This window comes from Hemicordylus capensis, chromosome 10, assembly GCF_027244095.1.
Source record: "Hemicordylus capensis ecotype Gifberg chromosome 10, rHemCap1.1.pri, whole genome shotgun sequence".
NCBI classification, from domain to species: Eukaryota; Metazoa; Chordata; class Lepidosauria; order Squamata; family Cordylidae; genus Hemicordylus; species Hemicordylus capensis.
This window is the reverse complement of record NC_069666.1, coordinates 5,800,677-5,827,439: the sequence shown is the minus strand read 5'-3', so window position 1 is coordinate 5,827,439 and position 26,763 is coordinate 5,800,677. Positions and strand designations below refer to the sequence as shown.

Genomic DNA, 26,763 nt, shown 5'->3' with positions numbered 1-26,763 from the left:
ATCACTGCTGGCACTTCTTACCTCGTTTTTAACTCACACATGAGCAGAAGACAAGAGAGTTGACAGCTCTCAAATGTGGGTGGGAGGCTTCTCCTATCCAATTAATGGTCATGAAAACAGCCCGACTACATGAAAAGCTGTGGGTATCGCTTCAATTCAAACTGCATTTTTCAGCAACATATTCAGTCATCCTACTCAACCGATGGCATAATTTAGTGCAATTTCTTCTAAACCACTATGAGACAAACTTCAATATGCAGGCCTTTTCAAGCATAGAGTTAGCACACTTCCACAGCAACTTTTTTCCAAGGCAAGGACCTGCAGAGAACACATGAAAGCAGTGCTGTACATGACCAGTGTGTTCCCGCTAAAGTGTGTGCATGTGCGCACACTCACAAGTTTCTGAATGTCCGCTCAGTTAATTTTAGATGCCACTCAGGCCAAATCTGGAAGGCCCCATTCTGAATGCATGTGCGCACACACTGCCTTGATACTCCTGCCCAGAACAAAACTCATTCTTCACATAGATGGAAAAAAACTAGAGCGAATACTATACACAACTAACTAGCTCCTAGCCACTTGCTCTTCAGTGTGATGGCGATGCCCAGAGCACTAGGTTCTTTCTCTTCCTTGACCCCAGTATAATCCCCAAACACTGGGAACTCCCTCACTCATTTTCAAAGCCAGAAGGTCAGGCAGCCAGAGCTGGAATGTCAGAATACTTTGACAGTTGCAGAGGTACAACTTCTCCCACTCAGTAGTAGCACTCTTTAACAATTTGTTCTGTAGCACATGGCCACTTGTGTGCACTCATGTGGATGACAGTGCGCTCTAGGGCTGGTTCAAGCTGTACTCTAGTAAGAGCTCAGGCAGACAAGCCCAAAGAGATGGGGCTGATTCTCAAGGGGACTTGGACAAGCGGAAAAGCACTTCCTCTTGTGCAAAGCAGCGTCTCCATTCCCCACCAGTTTCCACCTCTCACTGTATCCCCCTGTGCCCCTTTATTTATATTTTGCTGTTTCTGTACAATACTGCTCGGAGCAACTCACAAAGACAACAAAACAGATTAAGCCATGCAAAATTAACACAATTTGTTTAAAAACTGGTCAAGAGTTAAAAATCAGGATTTACAGATTTAAAACATACTGGAGCAACAACAACTAAAAAGCCTCTCTAAAAAGAGGTGGGTTTTCAATTGTTTCCTAAAAACCCAGAGGGAAGGAGCATGGCAAAGTACATCTGGGAAGGTATTCCAAAGCCAAGGGGTCACAACCGAAAAATCCTGCCTCTGGTCCACCATCTCGAGAAGGTCCTGTCTCCAATCCCCAGCCTAGAATGCTTTGGAGAGATTCCTCAAACCAAATACTGTAACACATTTACAGGGGGGCAACAGTGAGAAGTGAGCATTTACTGTTTGTTGCATAAGCAGAAGTCTACTTCTCTCCTGAATACAACCCACAGGCAATATATACCTATGTATTAATGTTAGAATAATTCTTAGTAAACACATTTACATTCAGGCAGCCAGAAAGCTTATTGTACAAGTCATTCCCTCATCCATGCATTGTACTACAGATATGTACGCTAGCCACCAGTTATGATCTAGCACAGGGGTGAGCAAGCTCGGCCCTCCAGCTGTTGCTGAACTACAACTCCCATCACCCCCAGCCACAATTTTGGGGGCTATGCAAGTTGTAGTTCATCAGCAGCTGGAGGGGCCGAGTTTGCCCACCTGTTCTAGCAGATCAAAACTGAATGGTTCAGAATGTCCGTACTGGTTTCAGTTTGCAACCTCTTGGCTAAGTAATAAAAGGAATTTAGACTCTTAGCATTGCCATTGGGTCAGTCAATACCACACTAAAATGGCTTATGAAATAAAGGGTTAGAAGAACTGAGGAGATCAATATGCTGCTCCTAAAGATCCTTTGGACAATGCAGTCTCTTAAAAAGGGAATCTCAGCTGGTCACTTTTTTGGAACCTTTTGGAACTATATAGGCTAAACACAAAGCAGAAAGCAACAATGGACTTGCCATGAATTGTTCTTTCTACAATTACAGAGGTCATTAGTTACAATGGATTATCATCCTCTACTTGCTCCTGGTAGACAGCTTAGATTCAGGTAGAAGGATCAGCTAACAGGAAGTCCGGCCTCCCTCCCAGCAGGCACTGGGAGCAGGATCCCCATTTCCAGAACTGTCATGGCTCTGCAGTAGAGTGTACATGGAGAGGTACCAAAAAAAAAAAGAGAGAGAGAGACAGAAACCTGAAATACCAGTGAACCTTTGCTTGATCCACGGGTGGGCTGGATGACCTCCATACAATGTGTAGAACAAACCATTCACAGTAAGTCCAATGTTTCTCACACAGTGTAGGAGGTCATCAGTAACAATGGGAGATGCCAGAGCAGTAAAATGTGGGAGGGAGTGGATCAGGCTGTGACTACCTGCCATAACACTGTGTGGCCAGAAGTAGCTTGTACTGAGACAAAGGCATTTATTTTATAGACCTGATAAAGGGAGAGATGAAAGACCAGATAGCTGTCTTTCATCTCACTAAACAGAGCGTGTGCAGAGAAGGCAGCTCTAGTGGATGAACTAAGTGTTGAATGAGCAGTGATGGAAGGGTCAGTGCTTGGTATGCCACGGTAGTGCACACTTTGATCCGGTGTGCGAAGCTGGCCTTGGCTACCTTAGAACCCAGGGAGCTAGGGTGAAGAGAAATTTAAGAAGGGAGTTGGACCTATGCAATTCCCGGGTTTCACAAATATATATGCACAGAGCCCTACACACATCAAGCTTATGCCACAGACATTCCTCACGGTGCCCTTCAGATGGCCAGAAGGGAGATGGGTTAGCATTCCAGCGTGATGAAAGGGAGAATTGACTTTGGGGAGAAAGGTAGGATTGGTTCCCAGGACCAGAGAGTCTAGTTGGACAATGATGAATTCCTTCTGTGCCATGAGCACGCCCAGTTTGAAAACTCTGTGTGCAGGTGTAATTGAAAAAGGACTTTGGGAGAGGAGCCTTAGAAAGACATATAGGAGGAGGCCACGCACAGGTGTGTTAAGGACCCTGCTATGGTTCCAGGATAGGAATCTGTGGACTGGTGGTGGAATCAGTGTTGGGCCCAGTGCAGATGGCAGTGGAAGCACAAAAGGCAGCCACCTATTCACTTGGAGCAGAAGGCTGGAGCAGGGGTGAAAGGGCAGGTTGCTCTGGCTCTCCCCATCACCTGCAGGAGCCATGAGCTGCTGTAAATGGCTTGAATTAGCAGGCACTCACTGTGCCAGGTTCCCTTCTGCTTAGGTCTGGCCTTCACTCTTGGCTTTGCCCTTCCCACCCTTGTGTTTTCGCACCCTGGCTGCTAGTGCTAAGGAGAGGCCAAATGATGGAGGCACTTCTTGGAAGCCCTAGCTGAGCACGGGCCCAGCTCCTCTCCTCAGAGGCAGGTCCCTCAGAGAGAGAACCAGCCAAAATATCCTGTCTGGGAAGGTTCCGTGAGGCAGAGGGAAAAGGAGAGGGTGGAAATTACGGGCAGATCAGAAATTTTAAAAAGTGTGTTTTGTTTTTTTGGCAGGAAAGCAAGAGAAGGAGATTAAAGAAATGAGACAAAAAATTAAGTTCCCCACACCACAGAAATGCAGAGAGGAGGAGAAAATTAGGAGGAAAAAACTGGAGGCCATATGGAATGGGAGCAGGAGCTCCAGTTCATGCATCTGGTCAGGAGCAAGACCAGAAAGGAACCAGGGATCCTGCTCCCAATGCCTGCTGGGAGGGAGGCCAGACTTCCTGTTATCTGAACTTTCTACATGAATCTATTTTATCATCATCATCATCATCATCAACAACAACAACATTTTATATCCCACTCTTCCTCCAAAGAGCCCACAGTACTACATACTTAAGTTTCTCCTCACAACAACCCTGTGAAGTAGGTTAGGCTGAGAGAGAAGTGACTGGCCCAGAGTTACCCAGCAAGTATCATGGCTGAATGGGGATTTGAACTCGGGTCTCTCCGGTCCCAGTCCAGCACTCTAACCACTACACCATGCTGGCTCTCTAATGTGAATGTGGATAACTGTCCAAATCAGCATAGTGTCCCCTTGTTTCCTCAAGTACTGAACAAGTTGATGAATACAACTATGCACAATTGTGGCTCAGTGACGACAGAAAGATATAAAAATGTAACTAAAGTTAGTAGCAACAATGTACCAGTTTCAAACATAAAAAGCATGATTAGTTTGACTGGAATGCCAAATCTAGCACCCAACAGCACATACTGTATATCGCTACCAATTAGTCTCATATATACTATGAAAGGTAGTGATTTAGGACAGAACTGCATGCTAGATTGCAGCTGAAAATGTTGCCTTTCTTCTTCTTCTTCTTCAAATTAAGCTATTTTCAAATTAAATCAAGTTAAATCCCTAGAACCAGTAACATGATTGCTTTGAAAAAAATGATACTAACTGAAGTATGGTTTTTAAAACAAGATCCTCAAACTTGCAAAATCTAAATTGAGATGTTCCACATAAGCCTAAATTAGAAATGTTACTGAGCATATCTCCACACTGGGCCATCTCAATTCCTCTTCTTTCCCCCTTGACGGTGTTCTCTAATTTTTTTCCATCTGTGCACGGAATAAGTTTTGTTCTGGGTGGCAGTATCAAGACACCTTAAAGGGAATAATGCTCCCCCACACACACCTCAAACATGCGCATCATTTCACTTCTAGCATGAGGGTCACTGGGCACTAGTAGTGAGGGACTCGTGTGTCGCTATCCACTTTCAGTGGAACTACAACCACACTCTAAGAAACACCCAGCGTCAACTGTTTGCAGGCCTGTTTATTACCAATAAAACATGTAGAATTGCTCACATTCCCACACCCCAACTAATGCGGGATGCCTCCCCATTTAGAGTAGTGTTTCAAACTACAATACTGAGTTTACTTTTATGATGACCAATGCTTGAGCATATTTTCCAAGCTATGCCTTATAATCTAAATTAGTTTATCATCTCCCCATTTTACTCCTCCTTCTCTAGACAAGATGCAAGTCCGCTACATTTAAAAGTCATTTGCTTCCAAGTTTTCTAGATGCATTTATGTTTTAATTTTTCCCTTAGCCATTTCCACCCCAAACATTTAATCTACTGAAATCTTAAATTTTCAGCATTAAATCCAAGTTAGTCTTCCAACTACTGAAGTTTAGATTGATCATCTTAAATTTAAATAAGTCTGCAGCTATTTCAGAGCAGTTAGAAATAACACAAGCAAACTATTTTAACTTGGTATTAGTCTGTATATTAGCAGCTAGCCTAAAAAAAACAAAAACCCATGCCCCCTAAAAAGAAATCTTACAGTTCGCACTGAGACACAGAGCAAACAAAAATATTTTAAGCCACTGCTAGCCAATAAAAATAAGTGCTGCTGCTGCTCCTCCTTTGGGGCTGTATATTAAAAACTGCTAGAAGCACCTTCACAAGCAGTCTTGGAAAATGTGGCAAGCTACCTTTCAATAGTCCATCAGAAGAAGCAGCTCTGGAGTATGCCAAAGTCATGCACTAAGATGCTTGTGTGTGCTATACAAGAACACATCTGCCTGATGGGCTTAGGAAGCCGCAGATCACATACTTTGGCTGCTTAAGATTTTGGACCAAATGTCATGTCAAAAAAAAAAGAGAGAGAGAGAAGAAAAAGATTATATCCAATGCTCTTCTGCTTTGGCAGGGCTGGTGTTGTTTACAACAGTATTCCTTGCCAATGGTGGAAATTTACTTCTCCCTTTTATTCACTTCCTATTGTTTGCCCCAAGAGCTTTGCAAACAAAACAAACACTAGGCTAAACAAAACAACATCCAAGTTAAGGCCTTGCACGTGTTTCACACCGATTTGAGAATCCTAACTACCATGTCCTTAGAATGTCAAATGAAGATGAACTACTTGCTGAACACTTTGCCTTCTATACTCATCCCTTATCATTAGCAGGGTCCTTATAAAAACAGGAAAAATATGTTGGAAAAGTCTATCTTCAAAAGCTGAGCTAACCTCAGAAAGGGAGTTGTTGTTTTGCATTGATAAAGAGCACTCTATTCCTTTGTAGCCTCGCTTTCTGAGCTGGCAGTCAAAATAAGGCTTAAAAGTGCAGTTTGCCCTTTTGAAGTGCAACCTTTCTCCGAAGTTTGCCAACAGTAGCCAACACTTTTACAGCAGCATCTCATATACAATTGTCTGGCAAGAAAATCTGTTTCCATGGTAGTCTTCCCCACCACTTACAAAACAGGTATCTGTATTGATCTTACAGGATGTGGACAAATATTTCCAGTCAAAACCTGCCATTAATCCAGGACAGCTCTTAACTTTTAAGCAAACACAGGAGACAGCCAAGAAGAACTATATCCTCTCTCTTTACTCAGCATGGATGGGGCAGCCATATCTTCTGTCCCATTATCACTGACCGAGTCAGTTCCTGAAGGCCTGGCCCCGGAACACAAAAACATCAGGTCTCCACCGCTTACATTTCTGGTGCCAGTATTCCAGATACGTGTCCATATCTCACTCACAAGTAGGGAGGATTCAGGAAGTTCTTGAGATTCTTCCGACACCTAAAACGTGCCCTACTTCAAATCCACTTTTCTTCAGAACCTGAACCAGCACTCTTGTGTTCATCCACCAAGAATCCCACTTGGTGTCCCACCATCACAACCATGGTGGGGTGGGGAGGGGAGGGAAGTATACCTTCTAACCTTTTGTTCCAACACTTCACTCACTCAATGCATAACTATCTCTCCTCAGCCCCGCAAGCTAGGGCCAGGGGGTAGCAATATCTCAAAGAGCAATATCACCAGGACAGTACTGAGGGAATTAACAGTCTGCCAGCGGGAACATGATTCTGTCAACAAGGCAACTGCTTACATCCTTCCTTCCTTCCCCACCCTCGTCTCATGTCCTCAAAATCTATCACCTGGAGGAGGGGGGAGAATACATCTTACTTCCCAATCCATCCAAAAAAGGAAGCATTCTTAATTCCAGCACAGAAAAAAAATAAGTCTTAGAAGACTTTTCCCCCCCTTCAGTGTTAACATATTCAAAAGCTTCCGTGTGAGTCTTGGTCTGAACAGAAAAGCAGGAAACAAGACATCTTCCAATCCCCAGTAAGTTCTATAAGGAAAAAGGATGGGAGTAAAGAGATGCACAGAACTAGCAGGCACCACGTCTCCCTTCAGCCATTATTTGCTCTCACAATGGAAACTCAGTTCCACCGCCCTCACCAAAAAGTGACCCTAGGCTCTAATCTGACAAAAACATCTTGTCAAAAGATGTTATGTTACAGATACAAGGTTGTTAAAATTACCTGCTTATTATGAATACATGCATGTTACCTACCTACATGTTTAAAACATCACGTGTATTCACACACACACACAAAGATTTTCATGTATATACAAAAATTAGAGCAACGAACAGGTATTCAGACAAGTAGGTTCTGGATCCTAGAAGGATGCAGTTGATCACTATTTGCAGTGAATAAGGTAACACAGGTAGAGATAATATAAAGCAAAATGTCTCAGCTTCTGCCTTCCTCAGTTGCTCTGATAAGAATAAGAGATACTTGGGGGGGGGGGAGAGATCTACATGATCTGAAAAGAATCCAGAGCCATTCCTCTTCCCCTGAGCTTCCACCATCAGCTAAATGTTATTATCTGTCCTTGCGTCTTAACATACTGTGGCAATACCCTTAATTTTTGCCCATCTATAACCACCCCAATTATCTCTAATACAATCTTCCGTCACTCGAAAAGCTGCCTCGAAGGCTTTTGAGTAGAAAGGTGGAAAAAGGGGGGGGGGGGGGTAATAAACACAGAGAGAGAGACGATTTTTTGAAGCTGCAAACAGAACTCCATACAAGTATTATCTGGAACCCGGAAGGATGCAGTTAGTAAGAAGAAAAGAATACTACAAATATATTGCTGATTAACAAAGCAGACATATAATGGGCAAGGCGTTTAACAGACCACTGGCGTCAATATATGTAAAGATACCGTGTACAAGTGGACGATGTGGAGAAGTCTTAAATGAATGTAGGCTTCTTTAAAGTTGCACCCCACCACTGTAGATCATCTCGCCTTGGGTTGGTTTGTTGACCCCGCTCAGCCCACCCCTGGCATCCCCACTTCCAACTATTTGAGCTGGATTTGGGGAGGGGGGCGGCGGCGGAGGAAGAGTCCCTGCTGCCCTGCAGTGGGCTCTTGCCTCCCCAGCCCCCCAACTCCATCCCCTTCATGACTTGGGGGATACTGGGAGGGCAGGATCAGCTGCCCCCACCCTCAAACCCTTGGCCCCCAGTTCTTCATCTTCCTCCACCACCCCCCACCCAACGCAGCCAGTCTGACTCCCTGGCCCCTTACTCACCCGCCGGCCGCCTCCTCTTGCCCTCTCGCCCCCTCCCCTGGCTCTTCTTCTTCTTTTTCCTCCCTCTCGTCGCTTCTGTCTTCCTCCGCAGCTGCTGCTGCTGCTGCTGCTCCGCCGCCTCCCAAAGCGAGCGCTGACGCCGGCGGAGGGATATCCACCGGGCGCTATTTTTAGGAGACGCAACCAAGGCGCGGCCGGAACTACTTCCACTCCTCCTCCTCCTCCCCCCACCACCAAAGGTGGGGGCCTCTTTCGCTTTTTTTCTTTCTTTCTTTTTTTAAGGCGGACGGGAGGACAAGGCGACTCACAACAATCTCTTCGCTCCTCGTGTTCTTCCGCCGCTCAACTCACACCTCCCCCCCCCGCTTCCCTCCGTCGCCTCACAGGCTCAAAAGTGATTTTCCGTCACAACGAAGGGTTTTTTAAAAAGGGCTCAATGTGCCTATTAAGGCAATCTCCTATTGATTTCTTTTTCCGCCGAAAGGGGCACCGGCCACGGGACTATATTTTGCTTCTCCGGAGGGGAGCGGCTCGGCCTTCTTACGTTCACCGCAGCGTCAGGCCGCCCTTTTCTTTTCGCCGCTTGCTGATTGGGCAGCAGGCGGGATCTCAGATGATCAAGAGCCAACCGGGAAACAAGGGAAAGGGGCAAAACAAGCTGTCGGCCAATCAGCGAAATGTTAGTGGGCGGATCCCGCTGGCCTCTGCTTGACAGGTTAGCAGGTCCAATCAGAGCGCCGTACAGAGGGTAGCGAGTGGCCAATCGAAACTTGAAAGCAGTGTGGCGCTGCACGGCACAGTCCTTGACGGGTCTCGAGCGTGTGAAGGGCTGCGCGCAGGCGCGGAAAGCGTCCTCGCTGCCTTCTCTTTTTCCTCCAGCAAGCGAGTGACGCATAGCCGCGCGGTCCACGGAGCAGAAGCGCATGCGCAGAAGCGTCCCTCCTCCCTCATTGTCTGTCGGCGGGGATTGGTTACATTGGGAGCGTGACGGAAACTTATCGTCCTGCCACCCTTAGGGGGCGAGATCCATTTAGGAGCTTTTTGTCTCAGTGACCAAACGCACCCTTCGTGCCCTTCACACACACACCTACACACCGCATTACTTTTGTTACACGCGCGCCATTCACAAGCCGTCCTCGGAACGCGGGGAATAGTTAAGGTGTGAAAGGAGGGATGTGATTGGTTAGGAATGGAGCGAGGGCGGTGCTGTTCGCAAGACACCAGCCAATCACGTCGCTCCTATCACAAGGGCAAACTCTCCTCCTAACCATTTCCAGTTCAGAGAAAAGCCGTTTATTAGTGGTGTGGATAAGAATGAAATAAAAATGATTGCATTTTTGTAGGTGCAGGGGTAGTTGTGCCACGCATTTCACCTTATTTATCCTCAGAGCACATCACTGTGAGAGATGTACCTTTTGCACTAGTTTTCTAATAAATTCAGTTCATAATAAAGCACCTGGTCAACAGTAAAGCCTCCAACCGTCAAGACATACGCCCCAGACTAGCACTTGGTAGGGTTGCAAAGAATGCCTTGGAAAAGATATTTAGATGCCATGACATGTCTACACCTACAAAGATTAGAATTGTTCTGACAATGGTCTTCCCCGTGACATTCTATGGATGCGAAAGCTGGACTTCAGGAACATACATAGGAACACAGGAAGCTGCCATATACTGAGTCGGACCATTGGTTCATCTAACTCAGTACTGTCTTCACAGACTGGCAGTGGCTTCTCCAAGGTTGCAGCCAGGAATCTTTCTCCGGATGCCAGGAAGGGAACTTGGAAAATTCTGCATGCAGATGCTCTTCCCAGAGCAGCCCTGTCCCCTGAAGGGAATATCTTGCAGTGCTCACACTTCTAGTCTCCCATTCATATGCAACTAGGGTGGCTCCTACTTAGCTAAGGGGACAAGTCATGCTTGCTACCACCACAAGACCAGCTCTCCTCTCTTTGAAGAAGCAAGATAGAAAAAGCATTGATGCTTTTGAACCTTGGTGCTGGAGAAGACTTTTGAGGATACTGTGGACAGCCAGGAAAACAAACAAATGGATCATAGAACACATCAATCCAGAATTTTCACTCAACGGCACAAATGACCAGGCTCAAACTATCCTACTTCAGACACATTATGTGAAGACCCAGCACCCTTGACAAGCCCATCATGCTGGGAAAAGTTGAAGGAAACAAAAGAAGAGGACGACCAGCAGCAAGGTGGATAGACCCGATGACGAAAGCAATGAATACACCACTGAGAGACCTTCAAGGCCAAGTTGAAGACAGATCATCCTGGAGAGAATCTATGTGGTCGCTAAGAGTCGACACCGACTTGATGGCACTCAATCAATCAATCCATCCATCAAGGCTCAAAGGGCACTTTATTGCCCTGTGTGTGTTTAGGTTTCCATGCCTTTAGAGCAGCCCTACAGCCTTGGGGCCTACCCAGCTAGAAGGGCTTCCTGCAAAATGTTTCCCCCAAACATTGGGATAGATCAAACTATCAAACCATTCATTTCTCCAGGATTGTTTTCAGCCATGACCTGGAGATCTGTGTTGATTCTTATGGATTCCAGGCTGATTCTGGATGGTCAATAACCTCACCAGCTCACTGCATGGTGTTGTGGTTAGAGTGTTGGACTAGGATCATGGAGACCTGAGTTCAAATCCCCATTCAGCCATGAAACTCACTGGGTGACTCTGGGCCAGTCATGTATCTCTCAGCCTAACCTACCTCACACGGTTGTTTGAGGGTACACATAACCATGTACACCTCTCTGGGCTCCTTGGAGGAAGAGCGATATAGAAATGTAAAAATAAAAAATAAAAATAAATGCAGCCCAGCCGCCTACAAAAAATCTCTATATATAAAACTGCCCCCTACTTTCCCCACACCCTTTGAGCTATCGGGACCAAACTTAGCACAGTGACTGCCTAGGACCCTACAAGTAACATGGGGTTTTACCCAGAAACCCTGACAACCACCTCCCACAGACAGACAGATGGATATACATCAGGTAGATCCACAGAACAATAATAACAGTAATAACAGTAATAACAAAGAAAAACTCGCACCATCAACTCAAGCAATGCCGGGTACTCAAAGCTAGTTGAATATAATATGATTTTGTTCCCTATCTAAGAGACAAAGCAGATTGTGTGGCCAGCTCCAGGTCTGAGCCCAAAGTCCCTTTTATATGGGAGTGTCCGCTGAACATTTGTGGGGTGCCAGTGGTGTGTCTGCCTTACCCCCATTTTTTCTGGTACTCCTCACTTTAAAAAAATAATAATACTTCTACTACACTGCTTTGTGTGTTTTTTTTAAACTTTTACTACATCATTCCAGAGCATTATGAATAGAGCAAGATAGTGGCCAGTAGCCATTGAGTGCTCAATTTCTGCCACTGACAGAACAATTTTTTTTTAAGTGCTGTGTTGTTTTTATTTTGGTGTTTGAATTGATTTGTTGATGTTGATTTTATGTTTGCTGCAAAACATTTCAGTCACCTTAGTGAAGGCTTTGCAGATAAACAAATACTAAAAGAGACTTTTTTTAAAAAAGTAAGAAAAATAACCCTTAAGAAGGACATATAAAGCAGAGGTAGAGAGTCTTTAACAATAAATGGAGTAAGCCGGAGGGGAGTGCTGCATATTTTCACCCTCTCACACCTCATCTCCCCACAACTGGTTGCCTGTCCAGCCATCCTTTCCTGGTCCCTGCTCCAAAAAGTGGCTGCATTTGCAAGCCTTTAAATGCCATTACAAACTACCTTATGAACAAAAACATCGTGGTTGCCATGTTTTCTCCCTGTCACTTCATGCCCACATTGGGAAAAGCTAAACTTGTTGCTTTTATCCTGGATAAACAATCCATTTCCCCCCTCTCTTCCTTCCTGCTGCATGCTAGCTTTATATTATTCCTCATTGAGGCAATACTTTGCTAACTTAGCTTTCAGAATGTTCACAAGATGACATCATTGGAGAAAAGAAAAGAAAAAAGCAAATTCTGTTAACGGTACACAACATGCCAATGTGTGCTTCAGTGGGTGGCCAAAGATGTTGACAAATCAAATCGGCAAATAGTGCAAAATTTGATAGGCAGAGAGTTGTCAGTCACCAGATGTCCAGCATTCTCGATACTGGTAAAGAACAACATTAGCATTCTAAAACAATTAGACAGTCATCTTTTTAACTTGTTTTTGAATCAAGCAAGAGTTTGCTTATATAAAATGTAGGCCATCATAGTAAGTCAAGAGACACTTTCTGAAATAATTAAACCTGAACTGTTTTTTAAAAACAGTTTTGGTTTTCCCTCGAAACTGGAGGTTCTACCTCCTTAATGGTTCTGAACTTACACACGTCTAAAAGTAGGTCTGGTTTAGAGCGGTTACCTATTGTGGAAAAGAGTGTAGCTTGATGGCTCTGTCCCTTCAATGACAAAAAGCAAGACTTGTCCTCATTCAGTCACAAAAGGAAGGGCATGTAAGTGTAAGACATTCTTGAGCTAAGATGGAGATCTGTGTTTCATCATAGTGTGCCTATTTCTCTTTTATTATTATTATTATTATTATTATTATTATTATTATTATTATTATTATTATTATATTTCTATACCGCCCTTCCAAAAATGGCTCAGGGAACATTACACAGAGAAATAACACATAAATAAGATGGATCCCTGTCCCCAAAGGGCTCACAATCTAAAAGAACACAAGATAGACACCAGCAACAGTCACTGGAGGTACTGTGCTGGGGGTGAATAGGGCCAGTTACTCTCCTCCTTCTTCTTTAAGAGGAACTTCTTTAACAAGAAGTTCTGGTAAGAACTAATCTCCCTACTTTCCTTTCACGGTTAGTTCCTTTCACTAACCCCTGCTAACTGGGCAAAGAGGCACTTTTTAAACATGGTGGTTCTCTTTATTGAGCAGGGGGAGAGTAACTGGCCCTCTCCACCCCCAGCACAGTACGTCCAGTGACTGATGCTGGTGTCTATCTTGTTTCTTTCTATATTGTGAGCCCTTTGGGGACAGGGATCCATCTTATTTATGTATTATTTCTCTGTGTAAACCGCCCTGAGCCATTTTTGGAAGGGCAGTATAGAAACTGAATTAATTGATTGATTGATTGATTGATTGATTGATTGATCTTTACTGATAATTACCATCCTCACAAGTTAGCCCACTTCCATCTCTAATGTTCATGCATTCGCCATCTTGAATTGGGGTGGATTATATCATTACAAATTACTCCACTGAGGTGCCCCAACGTGTCCCTACAACTGTACCAAATTTGGTCCAAATTGGTTTGTTGGTTCATAAGTTGTGCCTCAGACCTGCGCCTCAGACGTTCACGCATCCACCATCTAGAATTGGAGTGGATGACATCATCACAGACTACGCTGTTGAGGTGTCCCTATATGTCTCTACACTTGTACCAAATGTGGTTCAAAGCAACCCAGGCACTGTAAGCAGCTGATAAAGAGAAACGCGCGCACACACGGAAACAGAAAGGTGGGTAATCTCATAAACTAGACTAAAAGTTGTCTAAAATAGTTCCTAAATAAACTGCCATCTTTTACAGGAGCTGTTGTATGATTTTGCCCATTAAGTGATAGCACTACAAAAGCTCTTGGCTGGAAGTCTCAGCTGGTGAAGGGGAACTTGTCACGCTTCTCAACACATGTCATTTCAATTGCTTCAGATTGTTTTCCAACATAGAGCAGAGTCAAGGGTACATGGCTCATGTGTCATATTGCTGTTGCCTCCAGCATATGCATGCAAATATTATGCAAATTAGCCATAGTCTTTCTTTCAAGATGGTGTTCCATGGTGGTAAACAAATGTGGAGTTCAGCTTCCAGCCTTCTCTGAAAGCTTAAGATGTACTGTCTGGGAATCCAGGCTACATACTATATCCCTGGATGTGCAGAACTATGGATAACCCTTTTTTCATACACATTGCATCATGCGCAGAGACTCAAAATCACTCTAACGTTGCATAGCACAGGCACGTTCATAACTACGCAGCTATCTTCATAATTTTCCACTTAGATTTCCAGTTGCTTGGACCCTTGCCAGCCATAATTTTTTTTTAAAAAGTCTCTAATAATAAAGCTTCTGGCAACATTTAAATCAGGGAATTTCCCATTCTGCTTGAAAGAGCTCAGGGTTTGTTTGAGTCATCTTCAGTGTGGGGGTTTTGTTTTTTTGGTCCAGCCTAATGTTTTATGTGGGGTGTGTCCACTCTGTGCTTTACCACTGTGTAATAGGTGTAATGGAATTGCTTCTACGAATGTAGAATTCACACTTCTTAAAGTTCAGATTTAGCTTATGCAGGAGGACCAGTTGGAATTCCTACTTTTGCCTTATTTTGCAGTGCAGGGTATGGAAAGAGTTTCCCCTGGTCTGGACGCAGATTGGGGCTACAGTATTAATTTATTATTATTTCTTGTTTACACAGTCAGACAGGTGTTATTGACTGGGTTGTTTTATCTAGACATCGAGTCCTTCCCAAGGACCTGGGATGGCTGAATTTTATTATCAATATTGTTGTTATTATAGATATCATCGCAAAATTATTATTATTATTATTAATTTGATTTCTATACCGCCCTTCCAAAAATGGCTCAGGGCGGTTTACACAGAGAAATAACAAATAAATAAGATGGTTCCCTGTCCCCAAAGGGCTCACAGTCTAAAAAGAAACATAAGATAGACCCCAGCAACAGTCACTGGAGGTACTAGGCTGGGGGTAGATAGGGCCAGTTACTCTCCCCCTGCTCAATAAAGAGAATCACCACGTTAGAAGGTGCCTCTATGCCAAGTTAGCAGGGGTTAACTTGCATCCTGGAATCCTATCCCAGACTGTTCACCCTAAGCTTTCAGAGAAGGCTAGAAGCTAAAAGATGCTGTTGGGACTGAGTGGGGCATCCTAAGACATTTTGCTGCCTGAGGCTAAGGTCGATATTGACACCTCCACCCAGTCTGCAGGTGTGCGCTAGGCTTTCTCAGGCCAGGTTGTCGAGGCAGTGGTTGCAGCGCCCAAGACCTCCGGGCCAGGAAGGAAGCCAAGGGGTTGACCCGGCTCCTGGGAGGCTCCTGGGAGGCTGGAGAAGTCTCTGTCTCCCTGGCTGCAATGGCTTCTCCAGCTTGTTCTGGGGTAGAGGAGTGAGTGAATGAGGTGTCTTAGAGACCTTTTGAAACAATTCATTCAAACTAGCTTAACCCATGCAGAGCATCTGTGCGCTAGTACTTGATTGCTCCCCTCACCCCCTGCCACAGCCCCCCTCCCCTCAGAGATCTCTCCACCTCACCTGAGCCCCACTCCTGCTCCTGCTCCTCCATCCCATTGCTTCCATCCCCCTCTCCCCTCTTGGTCACTCCTCCATCCCTTTACTCCATCCCCCTCACTCCTTTTGGTCATGGCCGCAGCGTTGCTGGCACCTATTGGCCAAGCTGCAGCCCTCTATCCCCAGAGACCTCCCCACCCTCATCCGAGCCCTGCTCCTGCTCCTCCCCACAGGAGCGGCAGCAATAGCAATAGCAATAGCACTTACATTTATATACTGCTCTATAGCCGGAGCTCTCTAAGCGGTTTACAATGATTTAGCATATTGCCTTCAACATTCTGGGTACTCATTTTACCGACCTCGGAAGGATGGAAGGCTGAGTCAACCCTGAGCCCCTGGTCAGGATCGAACTTGTAACCTTCTGGTTACAGGGCGGCAGTTTTACCTCTGAGCCACCTGGTTGACCGGGCTCTTCCTCGCTGCCGCCACTGCCATAGCCGCTCATTCCCCCCCAGGCCGCTGACAGTACTGGGCTCATCTCTTGCATGCATGCCTCCCTCCGCCAATGGCCCAAACAGCAGCAGTAGTTGACTGGGCCCTCCCTTGCTGCCGCCACCATGGCCACTCATTCTCCTCAGGCCACTGACAGGCTCAGGCCCATTCCTCACCCTTCCTTCTATCTCTCTTCCCCTCTATTTCTCTCTCCTCCACTCGCTTTCCCCCTCTGTCTTCCCCTCTCTTCTTTTTTCTTTCTTTCTCTCTCTCTGTCCCTTCCTGAGTTAACAGATCTTGTTCATCATGTTTCCTCATCTAATTCACACGACAGCAGCCTCCTTTCTCCTAAAGGGGCTTTTTCCTCCCTCATGACCCCTCTCTTCACAGACCCCTGCCCACTATCCTTTTATAGAGAGAGATTCCAACTGACCTTAACCATCACATGCTCCTCCTCCCTATCTGCATATGGAATCCCCACTGCCCAATCACCATAGTGCTTCTGCTCTCACAGGCTCCTCCTCCCTATCTGCATATGCAATCCCCACTACCCAATCTGGCGCTTTTGCTCACGAACTCTCGCGAGAGCTGCTACACACAGGATTAGCCACGGGTATGCCTTAGATAATTAAATATATAGATAGATGATAGGGCCATAACATACTATGGCTGTATTATCTGCCACTTTGCTATAAAATTCTAGTCTGCTGGATAAAGGAGTGAAAGGGGTGGGTGGGAAATATTTTTGCGGAGTGCCCACTACCCCTTTACCACGCCTTGGAGTCATCCCTGCCTTGCACCTCATCCTCCTCATGGAAAAGACAACCCCGCCCATTGCCTGCACAGAAGACGATTTGCTTTGTGGTGCAATTGACAAGCAACTAGAAACTAAAAAATGCTTGCTTTCCCCTTCTGTAGTGCTGACTAACCATAAGTAAGCTCCACCAACTCCCCTTCATGAACCGCTTAATGCTGCTGCACTATTATACAGTGCATTCAATATTTCAATTGCCTTGGGAATATTTGCTTTTCCAGGACTTGTGGCCAAAGTACATAAGATTAGATCAGACACAGCTTGTATAAGAATGTTGTAATGTGGGTGGAGGGTACATTTGCCAGACTGAAGTTACAGGTTAAAAAAAAAAAATGAAAAGAAAATCTCTTTCAAACACTTCCAAGTCCAGATTACAGATTTGTTCTTCAGAGTCAGCTGCTACATTTGGTGTGTGGTGGTGGTGGTGGTGGGGTGTGTGTGTTTTTAACTCCATTTTTAAAAATTTGTACTCGCTGTATCACCTATATTGATTACTTACCTGCATCTGAAAAGGAAGGAAGGAAGGGAGAGAGAGAGAAGTATTCTTGGAGCCCTATTCACAAAATGTTCAAGAGGTGTACAATCTGTGTACCATGTATACAGGTACAGATCCGGTACGATTATTCACATGTTATGTTGAACGCACATATAGTAGTACACTTCCTATCTGTGTCCTGCATTTCAGGAGGAGCTAACCCTAACCATTTTAAAATGAACACAGGTACAATCATCCACACAAACACTTATACATGTGTACAGACGTATCAATGCAGGTACAACATAATGTCAGGATGGGGCTCGGAATTCTCACAGAGCTGCTGGACCTTTCACACAAGGGTAGGCAACCTTGGTGCCCCAGATGTTGCTGAACTACAACTCCCATCACCCCCAGCTACAATCAATTGTAGTCCAAAAGCACCTGGGGACCCAGGTTTAAGAACTCCTGGAATCTCAGTTCAAGTCTTGCAAGGTCTCAATGTGAACCCATGAGATGAACACTGAAGAGCAAAGGGTCTCAAGGCATGTACAGAGAACATCACCAAGTCACCATAGCATACTTACCCCACACCTTTGGGATTAGGGGACAGGGCTTAGAATGAGACAGCTAGACAGCCTTTGAACTGGGAAGAAAAATTCTTCAGAGGGTCAGGGCTACCTTTATCCCACCTTAGATTTCTAAAGGGAATAAAGGTAAAGTGTGCTGTCAAGTCGGTGTCAACTCCTAGCGCCCACAGAGCCCTGTGGTTGTTTTTGGTAGAATACAGGAGGGATTGACCATTACCTCCTCCCGCGCAGTATGAGATGATGCCTTTGAGCAGCTTCCTATCTCACTGCTGCCCGATAGAGGTGTTTCCCATAGTCTGGGAAACATACCAGTGGGGATTCGAACCGGCAACCTCTGGCTTGCTAGTCATTTCCCTCCTGCGGTACAACATGATACTCCATAACACTTCCACCCTAAACACATTTTCTCTGAAGTGAGTCCTGTTGATTTGGATGGAGTCAAATGCCTCTTCCCCACCCTAGGTTTTTCACAGACAGACAGACATGAGCCCATGGGGAACTGCTCTACTGATGAATGATTACCAAGAAAAGGACTCTGTGCATGAAGTGTCTTTCCTTCAAGTAACCCCAGGGGTCCAGCAGTGAGGCTGGGGTGGGGAACAGGGGTGAGTTTTTTGTCTGGGGGGCCCTTAACCTGCCTGTCTCCCTGGTGCCTATGCATGGAACCTCTGTGGGTTTTTTTTTTTTTAAAATTAATCACTCGTATTAAGGAGCAACTGGTTCAAAGCTGGAGAATGCAACCCTCTGAATGTCTCCTTGTAACACTCTGTACTGTGCACACAGGGATATTAGCAGAGGTTTCAGTCTTCAATGCAGCAATTGGAATTTTATTTTCTCAGGCTCCTTCCACTTCCTGCTTTTTCCCGTATCTTTCCATTCATTAGAGTACAGCTTGCAATTAAATGCTCTGACATAACATAGCTGGGATTCTTGGACAGCAGCCTTAGCCAGAGCTTTTCATGAGTTTCCTTCAGATGATTTTTAATTTTCATATCCTTCTGAGCACTTGCCACCTTCTTTTAATAACCCCTAGAAGCAGGCAGGGTGGGGGGAGGAAGTGGGGGGGCGGAATCCAAGCTTCTGTTAAGAACAGTATCGTCCCCCAAGTTTTCATGCCACACATATATGCTCCTTTTAGAATGTAACAGCCATGTATATTTAGAGAGGGATGTGTTTAATATCCTCATTATTGCATATTATACAGCTTGGGAAAGGAAGGAAGGATGGAAGAGAGAGTGAGAGAAAGAAAGAAAGAAAGAAAGAAAGAAAGAAAGAAAGAAAGAAAGAAAGAAAGAAAGAAAGAAGTTTCCCAAGTACAGCTACAACAAGGATGTTCTTATGGGGAGTATCACCCGTAAACCTCAGGGTTACCTTGCTGGCACTGATCTGTCCTCTGAAGTGGGGTTCTGAGAGGTCTCCAAAGATCTGAGCAGTGTTCCTTCCTGGGAACACAGGGCCTTTTTGATGGTAGCACCATCATTGCAGAATTCTGTCCCCAGGGAGCTCTAACAATATCCTTGCCTTCTCATTCTGAAACTTGTTTGTTCAAAAAGCATTTGATGCCTGATCCCTTCCCTGTTTCATCATCAGGTTTGTCCACATGACTGTTAACTGGGTAAGACAAGCATCCTACACAGATGGTTGGATTACAAACCCCATAATCCACAGCCACAATGTCCAGGCCATTGTGGACAGGGTTAATGGGAGTTGTAGTCCAACAACTTCAGGTGGACCCAAGTTTGAGAACCCTTCTTTTAATGTAGGATGTTTCATGTATTGTAAATGCAAAGTAGAAATAAACAACATCAGCAGCTGTTGATGATAACAGCACCGGCATAAAGTTTCCCTTCACGAGCATTGATATACAAATTAATTTATTAGCCTCATAGAATTTTAGAGTTCTCTCTATTGCCTAAATTATCCTTCGCTACCCTGCCATTCTTCACGGCTTCTTTTTAAATGTTGCTCGCTAAAAATGGTGTCGTTATGTTTTTTGACACAATCTGTTGGTGAGAAACCTGTTTCAACATTTCAGAGCAGAAGGCTCAGATTTCGCATCCAAGAACTTGCCAGATGGAGGCTTCATTCAAATGAACAAATGGCAGACAACGATCCGTGTATCTGTAGGGACTCTTTATGAGCGACAAGGGCTTCGGTTGCTGAAAAGTGTGTGTGTGTGTGTGTGTGTGTGTGTGTGTGTGTGTGTGTGTTTGTGGAGGGTGCGGGGTTTCAGGCTGAGGTAACTTAGCAATAAGGGAGAGCTGGTCTTGTAGTAGTGAGCACAAATTTTCCCCTTTGCTAAGCAGGGTCCTCCTTGGTTTGCATGTGGATGAGAGATTACACACACACACACACACACACACACACACACACACACTGTAAGATATTCCCCTCAGGGGATGGGACTGTAGCTCAGTGTGAGAATATCTGCTTGCATGCAGAAGGTCCCAGGTTCACTCCCTGGCAGCATCTCCAGGTAGGGCCAGGAGAGACACCTGCCGATAACCTTGGAGAGCCTCTGCCAGTGTGTAGACAGTACTGAGCTAGGAACTTAGGAAGCTGCTGTCTACCGAGTCAGATCTTTAGCCCATCTAGCTCAGTATTGTCAACACAGACAGGCAACGGCTTCTCCAGGGCTGCAGGCAGGAGTCTCTCCCATCCCCTAAGGGGAATATCTCGCCATGCTCACACATGGAGTCTCCCATTCCAATGCAAACGTACCCTGATTTTGCCCGTGAGAAACAGCCCAATCATTTCAAGTGCTTTGAGGAGTGCAGTGCCCATCAGGTGAGATCAGCCACCACCACCTCCTCACCAAGAGGATCTGATAGCAAAAGAAGATCAGAGGAGCTGTACCGTCTGCCCCGTGAAGGCTGCAAGAATTTTCTCTCGCCTAACGCAGCTTGTCTGGCTGCGGATACAAACTCACATTCTCATTTGCAGTGACACTTGTACATGTGCGTTACGGCGGTGCCATCTGAAAAGCCTTGTCCTAGGCACCGTGGCAGGCGACGCACAGCTATTTATCATCCGGCGACAGCAGAAAACAGGTGAGCTGGCTTGCCTGCCAAGTTTGTGTTCTCAACCGTTTGAAAGATGAAGGATCAGTACTTCAAAAACACGAACAAACGAGCTCCCTCATTTCACATGCGGCGCTCAGCATTAAACAGCAGCAACAAAAACCCTTTACTTTTGCCGGACGGCAGGGAAAGCAAAGAATGTCGTTTTACATCATGGAAGAAGCGTGCAAGGCCTTGAACATGCTGCTCTGTGTTGACGGAGTAAAAGCATACCAAGTAACTTACAGTAGGTTTGCTGTGGCTGGCAGAATTTCATGGACTCTTGCAAGAAAATAAGCCCTGCTGGATCAGGCCCAAGGGGCCTCTCTAGTCCAGCTTCCTGTTTCACACCAGATGCCTCTGGGAAGCCCTCAAGCAAGAGGTGAGGGCATGCCCTCTCTCCTGCGCTTGCTCCCTCCTGCAACTAGTATTCAGAGGCATCTTGCCTCTGAGGCTGGAGGTGGCCCATAGCCAGTGACAGACCTGTCCTCCATGAATTTGTCCAAGCCCCTTTTAAAGCCATCCAAGCTGGTGGCCATCACCACATCCCATGGCAAGGAATTCCATAGATTAATTATGTACTGTGTGAGAAAGTACTTCCTTTTTCCTTTTTCCGGTCCTAAATTTCCTGACCTTCCATCTGATGGGATGGCCCCTGGTTCTAGTGTTGTGAGAGAGGGAGGAAAATTTCTCTCTGTCCACTCTCTCTAAGGTAGTGTGCATCAAATAAATTTCAAATCCTGGCAACCACAGAGCCCTGTGGTTTTCTTTGGGTAGAATACAAGAGGGGTTTACCATTGCCTCCTCCTGCATAGTATGAGATGATGCCTTTCAGCATCTTCCTATAATGCTGCTGCTCAATATAGGTGTTTCCCCTAGTCCGGGAAACATATCAGCGGGGACGGGGCGGAGCCACCATTGGGCCAACGGGTTCAAAGAACCCAGGCCGTGCCCAATCAGGGGTCGAGCCTCGCAGCCCCAACACCCCACCCCCATGTCTGACGTCTGACATCAGACGCGGGGGTGCTGGTATAGCTCTTTGAAGAAGCAAGATAGAAAAAGCATTGACGCTTTTGAACCTTGGTGCTGGAGAAGACTTTTGAGGAGACCGTGGACAGGCAGGAAAACAAACAAATGGATCATAGAACACATCAATCCAGAATTTTCACTCGAGGCACAAATGAGCAGGCTCAGACTATCCTACTTCGGAGACATTATGCGAAGACCCAGCTCCCTTGAGAAGTCCATCATTCTGGGAAAAGTTGAAGGAAAGGAAAGAAGAAGATGACCAGCAGCAAGGTGGGTGGACTCGATGATGACAGCAATGAATGTACCACTGAGAGACCTTCAAGGCCAAGTTGAAGACAGATCATCCTGGAGAGAATCTATTGATGTGGTTGCTAAGAGCTGACACTGACTTGACAGCACTTAATCAATCAATCAATCAATCAATCACTACCACAACTCTCCACCACAACCTTACTGGTCAATGGACCGAATAAAGAAGATTGATTGAGCTCCACCACAACTTCTATCACCCTACTATTGCTACTGCTACTGATATTTATATATACCGCTTTTCAACAAAGTTTGCAAAGCAGTTTACATAGAAAAGTAAATAAATAAATAAATAAGACGGATCCCTATCCCCAAAGGGCTCCCAGTCTAAAAAGAAACATAAGGCAGACAGTGACACCAGCAACAGCCACTGAAGGGATGCTGTGCTGGGGTGGATCGGGCCAGCTGCTCTACCCTTGCTAAGCATAAGAGAATCACCACTTTGAAAGGTGCCTCTTGGTTCAGAGAGGCAGGGTTTCCTTCCTATCTCCAAAGCAAGACTAACCTTTATCAGATGTCCTTTTAACCAGAGTGTCCTTCATAACAGAGTTAAAAAGACGTGTCACCTGTTGGCAAGTACCACATGGTGTTGTCCAGTGTCCTGTTGTTCCATTTGTCTAAAACTGCAACCTCCAAGAAACACCCATACAGCCCTCAAGGAGTCATAAACACAGGCTACAGCCGACTCTCATCGCCCATGTCTCCCATGGTGTGAAGACTTGGCCCGTTTTCTTGTTCGCTTCTTAGGCAGAACCAGAAACGCCTCCTCTCGCTCCTACAGCTTGTTAATTACTTAGTGCTACTAACATGAACTCCACATTTCCAGACACATTTTGTCTCCCGGGCTTTGTTTACTTGTGATTATACTTGTACGTGTCATCTGGAATTCCAAGTGATAGCTCGCAGTGGCCTAGATAGTGGTGCTTCCAGAGATGATTTATCGTATCTGAAGGAAAGGACGGCCATCTCCGTAGGAAGACGAAGACGCAATATGTGGTGGGGGGGGGAAGCAGAGAGACTTCACACAGTTCCGGCTGTAACGGGGCTGCAGACGTTGACATTTAGGCAGCTTGGGGAGATGTGATTTCCAACTGGCTGGACTGGGCACGTGTCCAACGTCCGCTCCAGCCCCAACTTCAAGCTAAGCGCAGCTGACGTCTCTCTCAAAAGCTCCAGAGGACAAGCGGAGCTTAAGAGGGCCAGTTCTGTTTTCGGCGGAAGGAGGGAAAATATGCATATGGTCACACTAGTCAAGCCTGGGCTCCTGCAGCATTGGTGGTTGGTAGCATTGCATAGGAACTAGCTGCCTTATACTGAGTCAGACCATGAGCCCATTTAGCGTCGTACGGGCCTTGCAGAGGCTCTCCGGGGTTTCAGAAAGAGAAGAGTCCTATTGTACCGGGAGATGTACTGAGAGGAGAGCTGGTCTGGTGGTAGCAAGCATGACTTATCCCCATAGCTAAGCAGGGTCCGCCCTAGTTGCATATGAATGGGAGACTAGAAGTGTGAGCTCTGAAAGATATTCCCCTCAGCGGATGGAGCTCTGCTCTGGGAAGAGCAGAAGGTTGCAAGTTCCCTCCCTGGCAGCATCTCCAAGATAGGGCTGGGAGAGATTCCTGCCTGCAGCCTTGGAGACACCACTGCCAGTCTGTGAAGACAATATTGAGCTAGATAGACCAATAGTCTGACTCAGTATACAGCAGCTTCCAATGTTCCTATGCTGCCAGGGATTGAACCTGGGACCTTCTGCATGCAAATCAGGTGCTCTATGATTGAGCTATAGTGTCATCTCCAAAGCATAGGAAGCTGCTTTATACTGAGTCAGACCCTTGGCCCTCCATCTAGCTACTCTGACTGGCAGCAGCTCTCCGAGGTTCTAAGCAGGAGTCTCGCCCAGCCCTACCTGGAGATGCTGCCAGGGATTGAACCTGGGGCCTTCTGCATGCAAAGGCCTTTTCGGTTGCTGCCCCACTTCTTTAGAACTCTCTTCCCGTTCAGATTCATCTAGCCCCTTCCTTACTGATCTTCACATCTCTTTTGAAGACTTTTCTTTTTTGCCAGGCTTTTGTTTTTTGTTACTTTATTTGTTTTTTTGTTAGTTACTTTCATTTTTAATCTAGAATGTAATTTTTAATATTGCCTTGTTTGCATGTTTTTGTGCACTGCCCGGAGTCTTCCGAGTGGGCGGTATATTAAAAGTTGCTAATAAAATGTTCTGCCACTGAGTTATGAACCCATCTTGGTTGTGAGCCAGGAAGCCTACAGGATCATATATCACCTTCCCGTTCGTTGTTGGCCAGCACCAGAACGGCTCTCTCAGTCAACACCCCTATTAACTGGCAAAGAGGCACCTTCCAAAGTACTGACACCATCCCTGCTTGTCCTGCAACATATGTGCACATGCGCCAGCGTTGGGATCCAACCCCCAGCATTAACACATGCTATATGCATCCTTAAATATCACTGGTGCCCAGCTCTCCCAAAGAAAAACCAGCCCAAAGACAGACAGCCCAATGCTGTATGATGATTCAGTCATCAACATGCCGATGTTCTGATCAAACAGAAAGACCAGCTGTACCTTGGAAGTCACAGCGTGTGACATCAAAGATCACCTGCAGAGTTAATCACCTGGGGAATGATTAGAATAACAGAACGCATCACAACTCTAATTAGCCCCCCCCCCCCGCCCATGTATTGAGAGATGCACCTAGGTAATTTCGGAGCCTGGACCGAAAAGCCTTTGGAGCCCTCGCCCCCCTGCAAGTTAAGCATCATTTTTTAACATGTCGTAGGTTCTTGAGGGCACAAACCACACCACCCAGGACTAGAGAGGAATTGTGGGAGATGGGTGGGTGAGTCAGGGTGTGTGGAGGCCCTGGACTTCAGCCCCGAAGTCCAGGGGTAGGAGTGCCTCTGCAGGTATTTATCAGCTGATTGTGCTCGCACACTCTCTCGCTCTCTCTCATATATCGCTGTGAAGCAGGACAGAAAATGCGACATGGATTCATGTTTAATCATGAGAGTCTACGTCCCCCAATGCCTGCTTTTAAGAAAAACAAACAGGAACAGATCCATCTGTATGAGCCTCATTCCCTGTCTGTGTTTGTATTCTCCACTTTGTCAAGAGGTCGCAGATAGGTGGGTTTTCTGCATTCATGGAGGTTCACAGACCATGTTGTTCTGGGACATTCTGGTCTCCTGGGGCTTCTCAGAGGCTCTGAGATGAGAAGATCTACAAAGGTCTACAAAGGAGACTTCTTTCCAAAGCCTCCCATGACCAGTCTTGTGGGAAGCCCATAAGCAGAACATGAAGGCAGGGTCTTGGGGTGCCTGAGGCGAGGCACAAAATGCTGCATAACATACACCGGTGTGTGGGGGGGTGCCCTCTTTCAAAACTGACCCTTACAAGCTTTGAAAGTGCCTCGGGGGCAGGGAGGAGGGCAGGTGGCCAGCAGTCTCCTCTTCTCTCTTTGTGCTCCTTGCAAGCTTTGCAAAGACTGTAAAGCAGGCCTGCTCAACTTCAGCCCTCCTGCAGATGTTGGCCTACAATTCCCATAATCCCTGATTATTTGCCTCTGTGGCTGGGGATTATGGGAGTTGTAGTTCAGAAACAGGTGGGGTGGGGGCTAAGCTGAGCAGGCCTGGTATAAAGAATGGTGCTCCTTGCAAAGCTTGGAGTAACCATCCCAAAGAGCTGCTCCAATGGCAACAGGGTGGGTGGGTGGGTGGGATCTTGCTGCCCTAACGCTGCCCCAATAATCTGCCAACCTGAGGCAACTACCTCACCTTGCCTCATGAAAGGGCCACCCCAGTATGAGGGCAACACCACAACCCTTGCTCATGCAGCAGCTCATACGACTCAGCCTCCCTTCATGGACGCTTTTAATGGAAAATGGGAACCATCACCAACTCTCGTGTCTTACCCACTTTGGTCTTCAGTCTGGGAAACATTGTACCACATGAGCCAGTTGGAGTGGTCAGTACCATCTGGGGGCACGAAAGCTCATTGTGGTTTTTGACAAGGTCTATGTCCCTAGTGGGTGCCACCTAATGGTGCAGCGGGGAAATGACTTTACTAGCAAGCCAGAGGTTGCCGGTTCGAATCCCCACTGGTATGTTTCCCAGACTATGGGAAACACCTATATTGGGCAGCAGCAATATAGGAAGGTGATAAAAGGCATAATCTCATACTGCGTGGAAGATGGCAATGGTAAACCCCTCCTGTATTCTACCAAAGGAAACCACATGGTTCTGTGGTCGCCAGGAGTCAACACCGACTTGAGGGCAATGCCCCTAGCA

General features: G+C 46.0%; 1 protein-coding gene across 9 annotated transcripts in view; it reads right to left on the bottom strand.

Moving 5' to 3' along the window:
* MEF2A (myocyte enhancer factor 2A) overlaps nucleotides 1–9,017 on the bottom strand; it is an 84,345-nt gene extending 75,328 nt beyond the window's left edge. For 2 of the 9 annotated variants that reach the window (XM_053272233.1, XM_053272236.1), the window contains exon 1: nucleotides 8,414–9,013. The gene's annotated coding sequence lies outside the window, so the exon portion shown is untranslated. Of the gene's footprint in view, nucleotides 1–8,043; nucleotides 8,182–8,413 lie in introns of those variants that run through there. The other 7 variants (XM_053272231.1, XM_053272234.1, XM_053272235.1 and 4 more) reach the window with 7 other exon arrangements.
* Between the last annotated feature and the right edge of the window lie 17,746 nt (nucleotides 9,018–26,763).